The sequence below is a fragment of the Ambystoma mexicanum genome, chromosome 6p (assembly GCF_040938575.1).
Source record: "Ambystoma mexicanum isolate Mex_15411 chromosome 6p, UKY_AmexF1_1, whole genome shotgun sequence".
In the NCBI taxonomy this organism is placed as follows: domain Eukaryota; kingdom Metazoa; phylum Chordata; class Amphibia; order Caudata; family Ambystomatidae; genus Ambystoma; species Ambystoma mexicanum.
In genome coordinates this window covers 519,861,026-519,883,148 of record NC_090935.1, presented here as the reverse complement: position 1 = coordinate 519,883,148, position 22,123 = coordinate 519,861,026, and positions in this window count along the sequence as shown.

The window sequence follows — 22,123 nt, the reverse complement described above, 5'->3', positions numbered from 1 at the left end:
CTATCATCCTCACAAGTGTGCTATCAAACATTAATTTATTATAAAAGTGTGATATATCTATATATTGTTTAATTTTCAAATAAACCTTTTAAATTTGCAAAGCAAACCTACTTCTTGGCTCGGCGGGGTCGGAGGGATTCTGAGAGAGGGGTGTTATATAAGGGTTGTCATCCAGAGTAAATGAACTGGACATAAAAATACATCAATAAGGGCTTCCATCAGCTTCCCAGACTAGGCATTGACTTAGATGTAGTGTTGAATTGAAGTCGCTTACAGGGTACATATATGGGGGAAGCCAGTAGGTATGGTATGCGCTCACGCTAAACGAGCGGGAGGGGTATTACATTAATATTGGGATCCCTGGTGAATTCTGTGCCGGCACATGTTGATGTCCAGATAAGGTTCGGGCCTTTGGCACAGATTTACTTACTGGGGCTGCGGCACCCGCTTCCATAGATTCCGAGTATGCAGGCAGCTTTGGGCCGATGGTCAGCTGATTGCCATGTGCACATGTGCGCCCAAATTGTGGCCTTTTCCCGTGGCTGGCCGCTGCACAGGCTGTAATTGCATGTTTGGCTGTTTTACCTTTTTAATTTGTATATTTCTCAAGGGTAGTTGAGGCCACCCATGTTGGCAGGCTGGCAGGGTGTTGAACCACCTTATCTTGCTGAACAGTTGCTGTTCGGGCTCTGCCGCCTTGCTGCCTTCTATCTTGACAGCCGACGCGGCAGCGATTTGTCATATGCGGGGCTTTATCATGTGTAGGGATGCTTTCTCATTGCTGTCGGTTTGGATCCGGGAAAAGGGATGTAACGTTTGCCAGATTGGGTACACGTTATTGTACTGGTCTATTTGTGGGTGGTGGTCGCCGTACAGGAATAAGGTCGGGGTGGGGTAGTGCCCCTTTTCCCTAATAGTTTATGGCCAGCGTTCAGCACAATGGCATCGGTACAATGATGTTGGATTTTTCTAGCGTGCGGTTCCCATGTTTTGCGGTGCATATTTTGCGGGCAGCAGAAATAGATTCAACACACTGCCTAGTTGGCCGTGGTCCACGGGGGTTAACACTATGCAATTTATTGGTTACATGATGGTTGCAATTGTGCCCGTCGTTTCGCGGCCCAAAATTATAAACAAAGAGAAGATATGGTTTACATTTCAGTGTCTTCGGCCTGCGTGCAGCACTACTAATCGGTACGAAGAAAGGAGGGAAAGGTTTTTCAGTGTGTCACATGCCCACGTACAGAAACGTGGTAGTTTATGGTCGGGTGCGCATTACCGGTTGTGGGCCATATATCACTGCCCCAGACCCGCATACACAAGGCTTAGGTCAGGTTAGGCATTTATAACGCGCCCATACACAACATGCGTTGTTTGAACCATGTACCTTTAAGGCCTTTATTTTTCAAGATGTGAACGTGCATGCCGGCGGAGTTCGGCCCGAGGCGACGTTTTGCTTTGGAGAGGCAGGAATAATACAAGGAAGTTTGGGTCATTTTTTAATTATGGTTTATTTACGGTGGATCCTGCAGATGGATCGTCCGGAATTTTATGTTTCAGCCGGTTTAGTAGGTGCCAGAGGCCTGGTATTGCTGTGTTTCGTTGTGGCTGTGACTGGACCTCACCAACCCCGTTTGCCATAGTTGCCGAAAGGGCGCGTCCGTTGTCTCTGTGCTGGGCGCCGTGCAAGGGTTTACAGCATCTGGGGGTTAGTGATACAAGCTAGCTGTATGGCGTGCAAGGTACGGCAGGAGTAAATGATTAACTTGTATAAGAACGTTGCGGATGATTTATGTGTGGGTGCTGTACCGCGCGGTTGATAAGCCAGATGACAGGACTGTTATGTGTAATGCTCCTGTACAGTGGGGCTTCAGGGATCCTGGGGCTAGGACAGGGGGCATGTACGCGTCCGTACGCAAGTGTTTCAGTGACCCAGGCTAAGCCAGATGGCAGGTCATTTATTATGACACGCCTAGGCACAAGTGTTCAAGGGGCATGGGATCTGCATGAGGGCATGTAATTTATTTAATAACATGTATGACATAAGCGTTTTCGTTTTCTTCTTGCTCCATAGATGAAGTATATGGCAGTTACTTGGTTACGGAATGAGTTGTGCAGGAGCCATTACTTTGTAAACAGTTGTGGCCAGACCGGCGTGTCGCAGTTTTCACCTACTATTGTAAACACTTATTTCTCAATCTATTTCTGTTTAATGAAAATTACCTAATTATGAGGGGCGCAATTCTGTCTTTACCTTAATATACACATATCATGCCCTATGTATATCCTTACTGATGGCTCACATCCCTACAATTTTTTGAATACTTCTACAATTGGCTAGTTTAAGAGTGTATTCCGGTTGCTCCAAATTGATTTCAACTGGCATTTAATTGGCAAGTACGGCACAATCCTAGCAAGCTAAGCAATCCTTTCCTTTGTTTCCTTTTTTCTCTGTTTTCTTTCTCAAATTTCAGATATAACCGCACTTGTGAAGCGTCAGCGGTATGCACATGCTATTTTCCCTTGGACTTTTAGTTAATTTCAGCTCTCTGGTTCTACTTTAATACTTATATCTCGGTATATGATTTTAGCAGAATTTCCTTTGGCATGGGCCTTCATCCCCCAATTGGAGCTCTTTGTATTTTTCGAGTTAAGGTAATTTCCTTACCCTTCATTTACACACATTTTTACCTTCACAATGGTTTTTGGAGAAGGTCGTTTAAGATTGCTCTGTTGCAGCCACTTTGCCATTAATTTTGTTCTTTGTCTTTCTCTCTTGTTTTTTCTGCCATCTACTCACTATTGGACTTCAATTATGTGCGGTATATATATTTATTTTTTTGAATGTGCTTATAAACATGTATCTGATCATCAACACATATAATATTATTGTTTTTGCACCAACTGTATGTGTATTATGTATCACAATGCCCTGGCAATCTATCCCCTGTGTTACCCCCCCACTTTTTTTTTCCTTACCGAAACTTTTTCATTTTTTAACGTCATTCAAATATGAAAAATTAGCTTTTTATGTTTTTGTGATACTTCAGCCTCAGATGAAGAGCTGTCTCAAGCTCGAAACACGTGTCAGGCTGTTCCTCCTCAAAATAAATCTCAGACTTGATTCTTGATTTTGCATACCTTCTTGGCGGAGTGTGACTGGGACCGGCTCTTTTTTGTATGGTAGGAGGAAGGCAAATGAGTCCAATGGGTGACAATTTATGTATTGGGTGGCTATATATCCACAGTTTAGGTTTCAGGCAAGCAGATTAGTATCAAAGGGATGACAGCAGAATGCCCATGACCTGCTTTGTGGTTATTACAAACTGATGTGTGTACAAATACAGGTTCAAGGATGCATAAGTGGGAAAAGAATCATTAGGCAAGCCAGGCACGGTACAGGTAATGAGCTCAAATTAAGGGTAAGGTGTGCCGTGTATAAAACAGGTAAAGAGGCATTGCGGGTTGGATAAGGGTCTCCATAAATGAACAATTTGCATCACATTTGCATGCAGGGACCTTTACTGAGAGGGCTTCTCAGCAGCATCTTGGTACCTGCTCAAGCGGTATATTCACCAGCAGCGGGATTGTCCAGGGGTAGCTGGTTGGCTTGGGGTACCTATGGTTGATGGAAGTGGGGCTCCAGTGGGGGTGGATGGGCCAGCTGGGGGACACTAGTATGCAGATTACTGTGTGAATAACAAATTTGGGCTTATGTGCTATCATAGGATATGAAAACAAGGTGGATGCTTCCGTCGGGGCCCAGGAGTGTTACGGGGAACGCAGCATAACGATCATGAAAGGCAGGGTCGGATTGGCCCATCGGCCCGTGGCCGGTATGAAATCATGATGAGGCGGTGGGGGCCGATTCCTGAAGCCCATGCCTGGGCCGGCGTGGGCCTCAGTAACCGGCCCCCAGTGCCTCGCCGACGGACGCAGGTCCTTTGTGGCCCCACCAGCCCGCCACAGGATGCAGAAAAAGGTAACACAAAAGTGTTACCTTTCTTTGATGAATGCGGCAGGCTGGCGGCAGTTGGCCGCGACACCATGGCGCCATCAGCAGTCAGTGATACAAATTGCTGGGAGTGACAGGGCTGTGTGAGGCCGGACTGCCCCTCCCTCCCAGTGATCTGTATTAGCCCCTCCGAGCTGCTCTCCGCCGCATGCCACTGAGTCTGCAAAGGATGCCCCAGGTCCCAGCCCCCAACCCCAGGTAAGCCGCAGTGGGTACATTTTGTCATAAGAAATGTAGTACACTTGAAGTAAAAACAGTAGGGGTGTGGGTGCGTGTGTGCATTAACACCGTCACTGCACGTATGCAAATCCATCGAGCCGTTTGATCATCTAGACAGCGTTTATCTCTGATGCAAAACAGAAACGAAGGGGAAATAAATTAGAAAGCACCTTTTCTGGCAAAAGTCAGCACAGCCGTAAATTACTTTACACATGTCTCGTTCCAAGGAACACAGAATAGCCCATCTCACAGACATGTCATTGAAAAAAGGCTCTTCAAATAAATGATTATTCAGTTTATTTCTAACTTTAACTCAGATTATACGAAGTAGGTGAAAGAAACTAAATGGGCGAAAGCCAGATATAGCGTTACCCCTCCATTTTTGTACACTTGCTGGCTTCTGGCTTAGTGAAGCTTGGGGAAAAAGTAAAAGGATTTACGTTATTTTAACAAAATCAGTTTGTGCTGCCGAAGGTCCCTTTCTGATGTGCTTACTGTTCTAAGGGCACGCATGCATCATGCTGCTTCAAGGTTGTAACGCCATGCAAGAGGTTAGAATTACAACTTTTTAATATCGTGGCATTTCAGTCACTTGGAAACGTGCAAAGCCTAGAAACACGTGCTTGATTTCCTTGTGTGCCGATGAATCCAGTTTTGAAAGGGCACTCAGTTTAATCTGCAAAAAGAAATAAATCCCATTTCAGAGCTCAGGAAATGCATTTTGAAACCCTTAACCCGTGTCTCCATGGACCGATGAGGACTGCAACACAAAAGGGGGGCAGCGTGCACAGGCAAGTATCATAAACGTTCGCTTTTTATCTAAGTGCCGGTGCACCCTTTTGTGCTGTGGGGGCACTGCGCACTGCCTGCGTTTGTGGATGGAGGCAGCTTTGTGCGGCGCCGGCAGGATATCAACGAGGATGCCGTGTGGATCCCCCAGTTGCCGGTATTTGCATTGGAAGGCAACACAAAACAATGACACAAGCTGGTTGTCACTCGGATAGACGTTTCCAACACACATCTCTTCCTATTCCGCACATTTACATAGACTTTCAAGCCCCAGACCCAAAAGTTACACCTTGGACGTTCCCGTGTAAATATGAAGTGTCTTCACAATCACAGGAGTTTTGGGGACAATTGTGACGTTTTGTGAATACTTTTAAAATTGCACTTTTATGGGGGTTGACTTTTTCCACATTCAGTCACCCTCTTGACACACCTATCATTCCAAACACACCCCTAGCACCATCTTTTGAGGGACTTGAAGTAAGTTACAAACACAGTTACAAAGTGGGAATAATTTACAACAAGTCGTAAATCCTTTTCTGAATCACTTCTAGGATTCATACAAACATACTCATAAGGACGTACTAGTTTCTCTGTGGATAAATCAATGGTATTCCTGGAATATGTTTTCAGGTGCAGCCCAAATGCATATGACCTGCTTTAAAAAATATATATATAGTTCTTTATACTCTCAGATTCGCTGACCATTTTAATTTCTTAATGCATCAAAACAGTTTTCCCTTTTACTTCCCTAAACACGTCCTCACCTCCCGGGATTGGCACTGATGGTTATGTTAAAGGGATGTGGTCAGCGTGTTTAATTTTGCCAGTTCAGTCCATACACATAGAACAGTTTCATGCGCTTGTTCTTTGGCATTCTTATTTTCTGAATTTGTGGAGCGCAAAGTGCACCACCATTGTAGTCTTGTGGTGCTTGGACAAAATAGCAGAAAGAGATTAGAGGCGGTGGTGGATGGGACTGTCAGCCTGCCCTGGCCACTATGCCTAGATGTGTGAGGGTGGGCATTCTGTGCGCGGATTCATTGTACAGGGAGAGCGATCTCCCTGGCCACTATGCCTAGATGTGTGGGGGATGGTCATTCTGGGCACAAATTCATTGTACAGCGAGAGCTGCCAGCTTGCTCACTTTGCCTATATGTGTGGGGGCTGGGCATTCTGTGCACAGATTCATTGTATGTAGATGTGTGAGGGGTGGCCATTCTGTGCATGGTTTCAATGTACAGGGAGAGCTGCCAGCCTGCCCTGGCCACTATGCCTAGATGTGTTTTGGGTATTCTGTGCGAGAGCCTGGGTATGAAATGGCACCGCCTGGTCGATTTTCAGAGTAACTGGACACATGAGGCCATTACTTTAAATGTGGTATTATCAGCTGAACATTGGGTGGCAATACCTGGGTGCATGGTCGCGGTGCATGGACATATGAGGCTTTTCCCAGAGCTATTTTGCTGATAACTGAGCATAAAGCATCATCTGTGTAGATGATGTCAGTACTGACAGTACATGAGCATATCAAGCAGATTCTGGCTCGCTGAGTTGTGTTGTAATATTTGAGCATTCAATGCAACTGGCAAGGTACTTTCCGCAGTCATCATTTGGCTGTACTGCTTGTTAAATGCAACTATATTTTAATTACTGGTGGCAACGAGTAGACATGCCTTGAGTCTGGTTCTGCAAAATAAGTATTTAGCTATGTGAGGATTTTTTTTAAAAAAAAGAACAAAAGGAATATTATCACTTTCTCAAGGGTCTACACAAAACATAACATGCAACAGACACATGAACCCACATGAAAATAGTAGCATTTTCTGTAAAGTCATCAATTGATGCGATCCACGGATGATGGTTTTTAGGTCAAGGGGTGGGCCACGTTTTTGAGGCGAGGGGTGGGCCTCTTTTTTTGGGGTGTCCAGGCCTATTTCTTGTGCCAGTCTGACCCTGATGAAAAGTCAGGTAAGCTGTGGGACACTCCCACAATTACATACCAGGGGTAAGACTGGAGGATGGCATAAAATATACAATATGTTCCAAATTGAGCTTTTTTGTGCAGAGGTAGGGTCTGCCAGTGCCGCGGCCCAACAACCGCAAAATGTTTTGGGGAGCTAGGTGACCTCCCGCAATGTGCATGCACATGGTAAACCTAGACAATGGTGAAGTTACTTATTTATATCTTTTATACATAATTTGAGATGACAAGGCCCAAAGTACGGTGAACAGAGCATACTCTTTGGTAGGGTGGTCATGGTTTTTGGGATTGCACTCCATTAAGACAAACCAATATGCTGGAAGTGTGGTTTAGGTGAAGGTAGAGGGCCGTTGGCAGCTACAACAAGGGGAAGTTAGAATACCAGTACTTATTTACTAAGGCAGCTGGGCGAAAGCATGCCCCGAGGGGAGTCTGGGTGCATCTAGAACAAGGGTAAGCGGTGGGGTCTTACACAAGGTGGATTTACAAGGTAAAACTGGATGTGGAAAACTCTGTGATAGGTGGGAATTGTGGTTTGGGTGAAGGTTGAAGGTTGTTTACTAGCTAGGGCAAGGATAAGTTTTATTGAAGCAGGGGGCATTGGGGTAGCGGGGCAACTACCCCCAAAGCATGGCAGAGTTAGGGGCAGTCCTAGCCGGGGAGGACACCGCGTCTTGAACCGTGGGCGGTTTCCCGATGGCTGTACTCGAGCTAAAGTCGGACGACAGGCATTGGTTCCCTATAGACACTGGAGACTCCTCACCTTCATGTGCAGTGGCCCGAGGGAGAAGCACTCTGTGCACCAATCTGGCGCAAATGTCCGGTGCCTTGCGACATGCATGGAGGCGGCAAGGGGAAACCGGAACAGTCAGAAGTTGCCCCACTTTTTGGGGGCTGGGCATTTTTGTGGTATAGATGGTCATGAACCATGGTGCTTCAGGGCTGGGACTGCCCCCTTTGTTTTGTATGCTCCAATAAACTGTGATCTGTGTTTCCAAAAATGTAAAATGTTGTCTGACTATTAATCACTGACTGCTCAGGTTTTGGTTCCCAAGGTATGTCATCCTCACACAACAAGGGGGGGCACCAATGGGGGCTGACACCGCTATGTAGTCTGTAAAGTCAAGGAGCCAGGTACACGTTTCATTTGTAAGCTGTGGCCTTTTCCACTACATGCAAGTCTGTTTTTTTTGCGCAATTAACCCCTAATATCATTTGGAAATCGCTCCCTGCCTCCCTCCAATCGCATCTGAATCATAAGAGAAGAAAGAGCCCCTCAAAGTGTCAGGGGCTTGCTGTTCTCTTGAACCCTCCACTGTGCTCTAACATGGTGACAAATTTAAACACATGTACAGTACCGCCACGTGGTTTCCCCTTTAACATTGCATATACCAATGTGTCCTTACCTTACCCACATTCACTGCCATACATTAGACCCTGGAAATGAAAATTGAGAATTTATCAAATTCCGTGGCACGTGCCATTCTGTGGTGGTGGTGGTTCAGCCCAATTATGCCACCCCAAGACTTCCGTTGCTGCATTGACAAGAAACCTTCTTGCATCCGCTTTTGCACCCCTCCTCTCTCATTGCCCTGCATTGCCTTGCGAGGGCGAAGCCTTCTCGGGATAATAATTGGCCGCGCCCTTTCTATTGTTTTAATTAAAGTCCCTGGTGTTTCTGCTTGTTTACTTTCGGAATTCCTGCGCTGACACCCGAGAAAGGGAGAGCACCGCTGCATCCGGCCATTGCTATTGATAGATTATAATGACAGGGCTGTCCCGCGAGGCGGCGGAGGGGCATTCCTTCTCAGGGACTCGAGGCTCCCACAGGCTGAGGGTAAACAAGGACACCGCTGCTAGCGAAGGCAATTTAAAAACACACGGAACGCGCTTTTTGTCCATAATTACACTCCTAGAGGCTGTTCCTCGGATACTCTTTTCCCACACGTGAATGGTGAGGCCGGCGAGAGAGAGACTTTAACTGCTTAGGGGCGGGTGGGCTGCCTCCCGATAATAATGAGCAGGGGAGTGGATCACCAAACAACTTCCTCTCTCCCTGCCATCAGATTTACCTAAAATCAATAAACAATATTCACCAAAACATGGGTTTCGTTATATGGGAAAAACTGTGAGCCATGCTGAAAGGTTAGCGTGGGATATTAAGGTACGGATTCTAAAGATCTAGAATTTACTAAAAAAGCGCAGTTGGCACACGTTTTCCTTTTGTGGTAAATTCATGCCCAGCTCCGCACTTCAGTGCGGCTGGCCGGCCCCCATGCACACATGACACTAGCATAATTCAGTCTCCCACGTGGGTGCTGGTAGCCCGTCAATGCAAATTTAAAATAAATAGATACATAAAAGCAATTATTTCGTTGTTTGAGGGATAGACATGCAAGTGAAACAGTAGTGGTTCATGTTCCACTTGAAAAAATGCATGAAATGATGTGGATAAAAGTCCTATAAATAAATGTTAAAAGTTAAAACAATGCATAAAAGGGTCAGGCAAGACCCTGTCATGGATTGTGCACCCTCCTCCTCTATGATATGAGATGGCATTTATAACGCTCCTGTACACAAGTGTTTCTAGGTGCGACAAGACAAGGACTGGGAACAAAGGGAGGACAGAACAATGATCTTACTAGTCCTTGTGTCATTTAGCTCGCCCAAGTGTGGGAAAGAGGGAAGAGGAGCCGTGTCAGGAGTAAGGGCAATGCTTTAAGCGGGCTGGGGCCAGCCAGGGCCGGGCCCTGTCAGTCTCCAAAAAGTGGGGATGAGCCGGGGCCCTGCCGGGGCCCCCTGGTCACACCACAACATTGGTGGGACACATTATCCCGCACGGCCGCAGCTTTGACGGGAGATGCGCCCGCCATTTTTGATTCAGGCAAGCTGACAGCTGTGCCTGCCTAGCACTTTTGTCAGTCACTGTAACTTCCTCGGTGACCCCTGGCCTGAGGGGTCACCAGAGGTAGTTACTGTCCTTTTGTTTCCCCGCCACCTCCCCAGGTCACCAAGGTGTCTTTAACCCTCGGCAAACCTGGGGACTCCATGCTAATTTCTATGTTTACAAAAGAGGGCTTGAATAGTACACAATTCAAGCACTCTTTTAGAAAGCTTTGCCGACAGACAAAGACGCTTCTGACTTTGTCCGTCGTCAAAGTTTTATTAAAGATGGATTGTATTGTGTACTTGTCAAGCCATCTTTTAAAAAAATAGAAATACATAAAAAAAGATGGCTTGAAAAGTACGCAAACCTTAAGGTATGCACACAAATACATAAACGTTATATATTTGTGTGCGCAGCTTACCATGGTTTGTGTACTTTTCAAGCCATTTTAAGGCACGCCATAGTAAGGCACGCCAACAAATATATACATGTAAGCATTTATATAATTATGTGCGTACCTTACTATGGTTTGTGAACTTTTCAAGCCAACTTTTATAAACATAGAAATAGGTAACATATTTCCATGTATATAAAAGATGGCTTGCATAGTACACAAACCATAGTAAGGTACACATACAAATATATAAATGCTTACATGCAGTATATATTTGTTTGCATACCTTGCTATGGTTTGTGTACTTTTTATGCAACGCCCATCCCACAAATGAAGCCCCCCTCGATTTCTTACCCCACTTGAGGTCCTGGGGGAGGGGAAGGGAGAAGTGCAGGTAACTCATTAAGTGCAGCCAGCGGGTGGCTCATAAGTGCAGAGAGAAGGAAACTGTAGGGTTGCAGGTACAAGCCCTTAAGTGCTGGGGGAGCACAGAGGTAGTGCAAGGGCAACTGGACATGCAATAGCCTGGACCAGAGTTCAAAGGGTGTCCAGGTGACCAGTATGCGGAGCAGTCAGGTACATCAGCAGGGGAGAGGAAGACAGAAAACGGAAGCAAAAAGGAAGGTCTTGAGTTGCTTCCGGAGCCAGAGGTGGTTCTGCTCAAGTTTGAGTGAGGCATGGAGGCTGTTCCGGAGGGAGGCCCCAGCCGAGGAGAGAGATCTGCCCCCAACTCTCTGCTTTGAGAAGCGTCTGACCCTCAGTGATTTGGAGGTGGATGAGCGGAAAGCTTAAGAAGGAAGATGTTTTGGAAGAGAAAGTTGGAGGTGGAGCGGTCCCAGGCACAGAAAGCCTTGTGGATGATGCAGAGGGTCTTGAACGTGATCCTTGCAGCCACAGGGAGCCATTGAAGAGATTTTAGGGCGGAAGAGATACGATCCCTGGGCTTGAGGCAAAGGACAAGTCTTTCAGTCTTGTTCTGGCTATGTTGTAAAGGTTGACGTGTAGAGGCAGGCAGATTTAGAAAGAGACCTGTTGCAGTAGTCCAGCTTAGAGAGGACCAGAGCTCTGGAGACAGTGAGCATCTGGGGGAAAGTGAGAAAAGGAAGAATACATTTGAGGAGGATGAGCAGCTGATAGTGGGACTTCTTGGAGATGTCAGAGAGGTGAGCAGAGAAGGAGAGGGTGGAGTCGAAGATGAGACCTAGGTTCTTAGCCTCACAGGAAGGAGCAGGAAGAGTGTCCAGAGTGGGAGAGAGAGGAAAGGAGGGAGCAGGTGTCCCAATAGGAGGATCTCAGTCTTAATGGCATTAAATCAGAGATTGTTGGCGGCACACCATTCCTGAATTGCGGCCAGCAATTCTGGTATGAGAAAAGGAGCTGGGTGTCATCTGCATAACACTGAAAATTGGAGCAGAGAGTAGCGATGCAGTGGGCAAGTGGTTCCAGGTAGTGGTTGAAAAGCAAGGGAGAGAGGTTAGACCCCTGGGGAACACCACAAGAGAGAGAAAAGAGGAAAGACCCCAATTGGACGTGAGAGTGTCGGTCGGTGAGAAAGGAGATCAACCAGGCCAGGGCCTGATCAGTGATGCCCAGGTTGTCAAGGAGGCATTTGAGCAGGATGACATGGTTGACAGTGTCAAAAGCAGAGGATAGATTGAGGAGAATGAGGAGAGAAGGGGTATTAGAGTCAAGATTGGAGAGCAGGTCTTCACAGGTGTTCACGAGAGCAGTTTTTGGGCTTCTGGCAGCTCTGAAGTCAGACTGGTGGTCGTGGAGACAACCAATAGAGTCAGTATGCAGATTCAGCTGGGAGATGGCCAGCTATTCCTGGAGTTTTCCCAGGAAAGGGGCGATGGAGATTGGGCGATAGTTAACCGGAGAGGAAGTATTGCCAAAAGATTCTTTAGAAGAGGGTGCACAAGGGAGTGCTTGATGGGGGAAGGGAACGTTCCAGTGGCAAAGGATTGGTTACAGAAATTGGCCAAGGCTGAAGCATGGGTGTCGATGTGGTCCTTGATGGTTCTGGATGAGCAGGGGAGGACCTGCTTTGATGAGACTTTCATAGATCGACTTGTCTAGAAACATACTCAGGGTTGAACAGGGGAAAGGATAGAATGCTACAGATGGGCCAGGAGCAGTGAAGGTGGAGGAATAGGAGTTAGAGGAAGAGGGGGGGAGAGGATGTCCTGAGTTTTAGTGGTGAAATTAGAAGTCAAGGCCATGCAGAGGGCCTGGGAGGGAATAGGAGAGGTAGAGACTTCAGCAGAATTGGCCATCTCCTTGCAGATTTTGGGAGGTTTTGCTGAGTTGTTAGATGCTGCAGAGATGCAGGCTTGAATGTAGGCTATCCTCTTAGAGAGGACAGAGAGTCTGTTCTGCCTTTGGAGAAGGCGACAGGCCAGTTTTTCAGGAGGTGTACCTGATGCTCTCCACTTCCTATCCGCCACCCTGCACTTGCATTTAAGGGTGGCTAGGTCGGAATCGTACCAAGAGTTGCACTTGGATTTCGGCTTCAGACGGATCCTCATGACAGGGGCAAGGATATACAGAGTTTTAAAGATATAGAGATGATGGTTAGAGAGGGCTGTGTCAGGGTGTGAGTCAGCGTAAAGGTGCATGAGGAGGAGAGGAAGTAGCAGCGAAAGCCTCAACTGACACACGCTTCATGGGTTGGATGACCGAGAAAGTAGGTGACAGTGCTGGAGTTGGCATGACGCGAGGGGTAGAGAGATAAAGATGGGAGGAAAGGAGAAAGTGATCACTCAAGGAGAGAGGAGTGGTGAGAGGGTTAGAGAAGGGGAGGACTGAGGAGATCAGAATGTAGAGGAGCATATGTGTGCCTCTGCAGGAGATCCTGCTCACTACCTCCCATGTTTTGGAGACATGAAATCGTGCCGTGCGTAACACCCGCCATAATACCAATACTGCAGGGAGTGTTTGAAAGAAAATACCGATTGAGACAACCCTACCGAATGTACCCTCGACGTGATGATACCCTGCAGGAGGAAAAACCTGAAGGAGTGTGAAAAGAAGCTAACCAATGAATTAATGATGTCATAAAAAGTGTACACAACGTCTCAAGATATAGGCTAAAAATGATGTATAGATCCTAAAGAACCTAATGATGAAGTAAAGAATTCAGTGAGTTTTCCCAATATAGAAAAGGAAGATTACACGTGCATGAAGAATTGCAGAAAACCAACCGTTCAATAAAATGTACAGTTGCTGAAATGCAAGATAGATTAAGTCATCATAGAAGCTGGCTATGAGTAGTGAATAGAATGCAGGCGAAGCCGCCATTGTATGGAAAATGGACATTTGTATCACAAATTTAGCAGGCCAAAACCCATAAAGATGGAATAGAAAACTGTGTTGCAGCAAGAATAATCGGCTTGTGAAGCTGAAGGGCAAGGCTGCCTGGCCTAGAGTCAAGATTCAAGGTCAGCTATCTGTTCGAAAGAAGAACTAGTATGCAAAGACTGAACCTTTTCGCATTGCGAGGCACGGTAGAACGCAAAGGATGCCAAACTTTAATTCATTTAGAGCATTTAAAAGTTGCAAAATGGACCAAATCATGGTCTCCCATCCCGTGAGCCAAGGATGGAAATAGAGCTTGAACTTGAAGTCCCAGACACGATAGCGAGTGCCCTCACTCCCGTGCATTCCCAAAGACAAGGATATTCTGCAAGGCCAAGTACAAAGACAATTTCATGGCAGAAGGCGTGGGCAATGAGAGATGTTGGGCGAATTGGGTGCTGAGGTAACTTCATGATCTACCTCCCTGCACCTCGGTCTTGGCTTATGTGCTGCTAAGTGAACTGAATGTTCCAGACATGGCACAAGCGTGCCAACCAATTATATTAGTACATATAACGAAGGACCTTATAGTTTGAAGACCGATGAGAAACTGTGTATCTAAGGTTTCTGAAATGACATGTTTTTTAGAGGTAGGCATACGTTATCCACCTGATAACGGGCAGCCAGTAATACTCCTAGCTCCTATAGAAAAGTATACTTAGATGTTTCCCTTAACCAATCCCAACCTTCGATAGGTTTTTAATTATTGCCACGTAGTATGACGTCACTCTGATGTATTATTGTTATAAAAAGCATGTTTTTTGCGGAGACCGTTGAGAGACTGTGCATATGTCCGTTGATATTTGTTGTAACCTCCCTGTTTCATATAATTGTTAATAAAACAGTACTTTGCCATCTTCCTGAGTTGGTTTTGTTATTCGGATTCAGAATTACTCTAGTGTGATCCCATAAATTAAATATGCATGTTCCTAAAAGGCCATAAACTCAAGAACATCCAGTATGTGCCCTGCAGAGTGAGTCGGGCCAGAAGGAAGAACAGAGAGAGAAAGAGAATCACAGAGGTTGCGAAAGAGTCTCAAAGAATGTCTGGTAGCATACAGGTGGATGTTCAGGTCTATGAGGAGGAGAAGTAGAGCGGTACAGGCAAGGAGGGAGGAGGAGAGGTCAGCCGACTCAGAGAGGAAGCGGGCAACCTGGCAAGGCAGCCTGCATATAATGGCCACAGTGAGAGAGAGGCCAGGAGAGATAGAGAGCCTGCAGACTAGGCATTCAAAGGAGGAGTAGTCCTGCATTGGAATGACAGAAGCAGGGATCCACTCTGAGAAAATTAAGGTGACACCCTAACCGGGATGGTTGCTTCTGGGTTCGGAGAGGATCTTGTAGCCATTGGGAAGGAGAGAGTCAAAACCCGTGACAGAGCTGGCCGTGAACCAAGTCTTGGTGAGACTGAGTACATCCAAATCAAGCTCTTCCAGGAGACGGCAGATGTCAGAGGAATGTTTGACAGCTGAACGAGAGTTGAGAGTAGCGATGTGGAGCAGGTTGCCACATTTGAAGGACTGGTGTACAGGCCAGAGGTACGCCCTGTGGAAGTGTTGAAGGTGCCCAAGTGGAGGAAGGAAGAGAAGGCAAGGCAGTCAGAGAGGAACAAGAGAGTGCCAGAGGGGTGGCAGAGGAGGGAGACAAGAGTGTGGCCAGAGAAGCAGCAGGGGGTGCTGAAGAGGTGGCTGAGGAAGGAAGCGGCAGAGGAGCCAGAGAGGGGTAAGAAGGGATAGCAGGAAAGGAAAGGAAGTAGATAGGCGCAGGAAGTGTCTATCAAAAATGAGGAGATTGGTCTGAAGGCTCTGGACCAAGACAGTGCCATTTAAGTAGATTTTAATGATGGTCTTGGGGGAGTGTCTGGGGGCCAGGAGGGCCTCCTATCGGGTGCCACCATTAATAGTAGATGATGAAAATGGAGAGAGAACAGAGCCCATATGGGGGTCCATAGGCCTGGAAAGGGAATGACAAAGAGAATGTCGGTAAGAGTCTGTCTGGAGGAAGCACTGGTGTAGGTATCAGCGTAGAGAGGCCTGGGTTGGAGACAAGGATGTCCCTGTTGAGCTTCTTCCTGCCAGACTTAGTGAGAGGGATAGCATAGTGGATAGAAATGCAGTTAGGGAAGATAGGTGACACAGAGAGCACCATTGGGGTTGTGGGGAGAAAAGTGGGGGGCAGGGAGAGGGGGGCCCAAACAGGGGAAGTAGGGGGGTGGTCACTCAGGGGGGGACATAAACAGGAGTGGATCATAACAAAAAACAAGAGCAAAATACTTACAAATCATATGCAATTCAGAACCAGAAGGAAAGAACAAGCACAACAGGGAACCTAGAAGTGAAGAATGCAGGCAATGCAATGCAATGCTGCAAACAGTACAATATCAAACCCGTAGAGAACAACACAAAGTCAATACGATCAACAAGGCAAAGAACACACAAGAACATAGAAGAAAGAATGCAGGCAATGCATTGTAATGCCAAAAACCATGGAGACCAACACAATATCAAAACTGTGGAGCACAACACAGAGTCAAAAAACTGTACACAATAGATTGGGGAAGCGAAGGGCTAAGATCCGAGAGGAAGGAAGGTAGCAAGAGGGGGGACCGGAACAGGATGTGGGGAGCCACGATGCGAGGGAGCGCACGGGGCTAGAGAAGCAAGAGAGCCCACGCAGCCAGGTTGCGAGGGAGTGCCTGCACACAAACAGTATGCAGGGATCTATGATGCTAGGGACTGCATGTGGCTAGAGAATAAGGGAGTGCACATGACCAAGTAGCGAGGGAGTGCACATAAAACAGCATGCAGGGACTTACAGCGCAGCCAAGTTGCAAGGGAGCGCAGCGCATGCAGCCTGAAGTTGTGGGGGAGCGCACGCGGCCTGAAGTTGTTGGGGATCGCAGATGGCCTAAGTTGCGCTGGTGCGCACGTAAGAAGGGGAGATGCAAGCACGTTGGGATGTGGAGGTGCGAGCATCGGTTGCAGGGGTCGCAATGCTTATGCTAGAGGGAGAAGGGGCACAAGGTTAGAGGGGTTGCGTGGAGTGTAGCAAAGCTAACTCACCATGCACCTTCTTACCTTGCAGCTGCAGACAGGAGAGTGAGTTCTTACACGCTCACAATCTGCACCGCTACCCCATCGCCGCCAAACACCTGTGTCGCTCAATAATGCAGCCTTGTCCTGTGAGGTCTTTGCGCAGAGCGTCCGAAACACGGTTCTTATGGGCACAGAAGCATGGACGTAACGAAGCGTGCTACGTATTTTCAGGCAGCGTCTCCTGCGCAAAAGCGTAGCTCAACACTGTGCATTGTCCTGCAAGAGCTTTGCTGCAGAGGGTCCGAAACTCGGTTCTTATGGGCACGGAAGCTTGGACGCAACGACGGGTGCTATGTATAGTCGGGCAACGTCTCCTGCACACCTGCGTCGCTCAACACCGGAGCATTGCCCTGCGATGGCTATTCGCACGAGGGATTGTCTTTGTTTTTTGTGCATTTTAAAGCACATCTCTTTTCTGAATTCGGGATTCACATTGAAATGTGCAAAGAAGCACCCTGTTACCTCCGCAAATGCGCAAAGGCGATGGTAAAAAGCATCTGAGTGCGCATAGCTGTTATTCGCACATTTAAATGTGACCGTTTGAGAAAAGGTGCACATTATCTGCTGCAAGTGATTAGATGCGCTAGTGCTGTAAATTATTCTTTAAAATCCGGACTCCAAAAGATTGAACACTTAGGACCTAATTCATGGAATGTTTAGCGCAGAGAAAAGTGACTTTGCACTGCCAACAAACACGTTCTACCGGGCCTAATTCACAGAGAGGTGCAAAGTGTATTTTTGCAGAGAAAAGTCACTTTGCACTGCAAAAGTACTCTTTGCACAGCGCTAAACTCTGGGCAACCTTCCACAGCACTTTTTTTGGCATGTCTGCGTCATTGCAAAAGGGGTCCAGCCATATGCAAATCAGTCAGGTACTGCCACCAATGGGAGCAGCCTAGCTCTGCATGATAACACAACCAAATTCAGACATGTTTCAGTGAGGTGCAGCTTGTTTCCCTATGGCGCAGCCAGCAAGGGACCCACGTCTGGGCATACCCTCTCTCACACAGGGAGACAAACAATGGCTTAGAGGGTTGCCCAGAGCTGTGCCCGGGTTAAAGACCAATTCTAAACCTTCCAGCTATCACCTTGTGGGTTTACATATGCCACCCTGAGTGGGACGGGAATGACCAGACGTGGGTCACAAGCCTGCTGGGCCTATAGACCTAATCTACTCTTTACTGATGACATTCTGTGAGACTGAAACATGTCTGGCGATGCTTGTGTTCTTGTGCAGAAGCAATGTGACCAAGCTTGGGCTTGGATGCCCCTTTTTGGGTGGGACCAAGCTAGATTTGAATTGTTACACTGTGATATCAACTAATTAAATTACAGAGAATGCTGTAATAATGAGAATGTTATAAAGAAAAATATAGCATTTTTTATTTTTCTTTATTTTGGGCCCCCCCAAACCTGTTTTCCTTTGTTTTTACACTCACTCCAAACCCCTACCCGCCCATTTTACCCCCTTACCCCAACTCCCATATACGTTTTAAACAAAAAAAATGATATTTTTTGTTATAACATTTTTGTTATTACAGCATTCTCTGTAATTTTATTCGTTAAAATCACTTTATACCGATTTGAATATGGTCTTTGCCCTTATGTAGTGGCTCAGCATTCTGAAAAAAGTATGTTCTGGAGGGTTGCCCAAAGCTGTACACGTGGTTAAGATACATTCTAAACCTTCTAGCTATCATCTTTTGATTTTGCTTCTAGCAAGAACACAGACAATACTGCTGAGAAATTCTAATCATAGTAAATATTCATTAAACATGATCTGCTGTTCCAAAGCCTTAGGCAGAGATGCCCATAGATATTTGAAGCATAGCTTTCATTACATTTCTAATGCAAAATGAGCATAGAGGGAGATGCACAGGATGCTGCCCTGCAAATCTCTTAAAAGAAAAACACTTAAGCATCTGTTCAGGAATCAACTGAACTTCTGGCAAAAACCTCCCGCGATAGAGGGAAATAACTAAGTCTGCTGCGGATCACAGGAAAAAAACAATGACCTCTTGTATCCATTAGCATAGATTTGGTATGCATAGTGGAACCCAACCAGGGGTTTCGAAGTGATCTTCCTGCAGTGATTTAAGGACTAGTGGACTGTCCCATGTGGTTTTAGACGACTTACTGAAGGTCGGTAAAACAATAAAAGTTCAGAACCAAAGAGATACACATGTTTGAATAGAAGCAGTGCATCTCCAAGTAGCATCTTGAAATGCCAACATGACACTTATTTGAGCTCTCAAAGTAGAGATGGATAAGCCTTTCTCAAAGCCCTCGAAAGAAAGTTGAGGATTCTCATTGGATCAGAAGTGAGTGGATCTCGATCGCTCTAAGAGCACCATGAAATGAAGGGTCCCAATGTCCTCCACAGGGTTTCAGTGTTAATCACCTCAGCACCTTTTGGACTACCAAAGCCACTTGCTCCGAAAGACACTTGCACCTGCCTTTCAGCTTCAAGGCCATGGGATGTAATGGACACAGGTTGTCCTATGATAGATCTGGTGCAATGAGAGGATGAGAGAGAAGTGGGATCAACCAGGGTGGTTCAATCCTTCTGGAAATCAAGCTACCAGAATAACTAATTCCTTTGTCCCTCCTGATATCAGCAAATACCCTCTTCATAGATGATATACATGGAATGGCAATCTAGAGACCCTCCGGCCATTGACAGACCATGGCATATACTGCCCAATGACAGGGGGTCCCTATGATGGAACAGCAGAGGGGGAGTTAACTGTTATTGCAAGTTAAAAATAGGTATTTGGGAACTACCACCTGATTTAGGTGGTTGAGAACATACCCCATGCTCCTAACAGGGAGCCCGTTGGCAAAGCCGGCCTCCAAAGAAGGCCCACAACAAAGGCCAGCTCCTGTTTTGGCCTGTCTGGGCATGGAGAGGCCATACCAGTCGTGGCCTACTGCCCAAGATCACTCCATCTGTTCCATACAAGCCTTCTCTGCCTCCTTGTTTTACTCTGAATTACCTCTCCCAGGTAAGCCAACTGTCCACAGCTGCAAAGCCCTTTTTAAACCCATTTGCACTGCACTCACAACCCTGCCACCTCCCACTAGCGTCCTCCCTTCTCTCATTGAATTTGCCTCCTCCCACGCACGCCACTCCCCTGCCCCCTCCAGATATACACCCTCACTCTGTCCCATCCAAAGCACCATCAAATACTGATCCCCCCCAAGACTCACTCACTTAGCCTCCAGTGCCCATGCATCAAATACTCCCTTCTCCTTTCCCCCTTCACTTCTGGCCAGAAACACTGCTATGTGCTTACACAGAACCCACCACACACAACAGCGACTCTCACCCTCCCACACATACACCATCAGACGGCTTCTTCATGAAACATAGCAGACCCCAACACTTACCTGGCTAACTCCTCACCTCCCTGTGCCCTCAACTACACCTTGATCAACACCCGATCAGTCACAACACAGGCACTTGATATCTATGACATTATAGTGGAAGGTTGGAGCAGAAATTCTGTGTCCTGATGGGGAGGCGTATGAGCACAGATCCCGGAGATGCGGGCCATCAAATGGCAGATATCGAGGTAGTCTGTTAAGGCAGGAGGGAAGAGCAGAGGAAGAGGAATGTGATGAACTGGCTGATGGCAGAACTGGCTGATGGCAGACATTACAGACTGGATTTGGGGACCCATGGGGAGCAAGAACACCCAGTTGGAACACAGTGTGTGCAGATGAGTCAGAGTCTCTCTGTCCTCCAAGTACTTCGGGAAGCAGATGAAAAGTTCTAAGCTGGTACATAAAGACAAGATGATGGCATAGTGAAACAATGAAAGAGGAAAGGCAAGGCTGTTATGCTGGAAGGACATGTAAAGTAAAATAAACGTATAACAAAGTGACGTTGGTACACTGTAGACATACTAGGTGACGTTCAAAAGCAGAACTCTTTCCCCTTAAATGCAGGTCGCACTCCAAACATATAATACTGCAAATATCGCAACTCACAAATGCAAAAAGCAAAAAAAAGGAAAAATATTTGCTTTCAAAAGAGAGAAAGCTTGAAACGAAATCCAAAATTAAAAGAAAGACAAAAAAAGATCATATACAATATTAAAATGTACAATTATTTTAAAATTGTTCAAAATTTTAAAATAAAAATGCTAACATTACAATTATTAAACTACAAAAAATATATATATAAAATATGTAAGTTGAAAAATGCTAAAAAGTATTAAAAGTACAAAATGTTCACTGTCAAAATATTAAGGTCCAATAAAATCACAGATCAAGGGACCATGGTTCAAGAAAATATCTGATAGACTGTTGCCATAACGGCAGGGTTGCTGAGCGGGGGTGAGGACATATATTTGGGGGAAATAATTAATGCTCTGGGGTGCAGGGTCCTAGCTCTCCCTCCTGCACTACATGTAATCTTGGCTACCTTTGTACAGGCTGTGCCTCGCTGACCTGGCGGAAGATCTGTCTCATGACTGAAGTAAAGTGTTTGAAATATGCAGGAAGTGAATCATCAGTCAGTGCCAAAGGCAACCTGTTCACAGAGGGAGGAGCTGCAGTGGGCACAGGCATTGTTCTTGCCATCATGCTCTCAAATAGAGAGTCCAGCAAAACCGCTGGGCATACATATCATGTACATGAGGGCAAGGAGCAATGCATCGGGCCAACTTAGTCCAGTCTGTGCACAAACTTTTGCCCGCTTGTAGCTCTACATTCTTCCTTTCTCTTTTCCCCAAGCTGTGTGTTCTATTTTGTCCCTAGGGTAGCCTGCAGTGTGTGGAGCAATGGTGTCAATTTTGCTAAAGGAATTTGCACAGAAGAACTGGGGAGACTGGACCAGGGACACAGAGAAGACGTTAGGGCAGCAGCCACAGGGTCAAATGGTGTGCTGTAGTGGGCAAGAGAACGCAGTGCACAACAATGATACAGGCATCTTAGATGGGATGCCATCTATCCCTACAGCTGTGCCAGTCCTGCCAGACACTGGGGCATCCAGGAACTCCCATATCCAGCAGCCTCCTGGCACACTTGTTACCTACCTGTGCTGTCACATAGCGGCCGATGGATGGGAAGGGGATGGTGAGGGCGAGGAGTTGGGGTGCCAGGGTACATCGTCTGGGTAAAGTTCCTGTCAAGCTTGAGGGAACTGGAAGGGACTCTGACCTGGCTGCTGGGGCCAGGGTTGCAAGGTGGTGTCAGAAGAGGCACCCTGGCTGTTTTTACTACTGGCTGGGAGATGAGAGGCATTGGTCTGGGATCCAGCCTGGGGTTGCCCAGGCTGGGGTTCAGTGCTATAACCAGCATTGTGATCCAGAGGTCTAGGCTGAGCAGGGAGGTGTAAGGGACCAGAAGGGCATGGTGCGGGGAGTTGTGATTGGCTCGA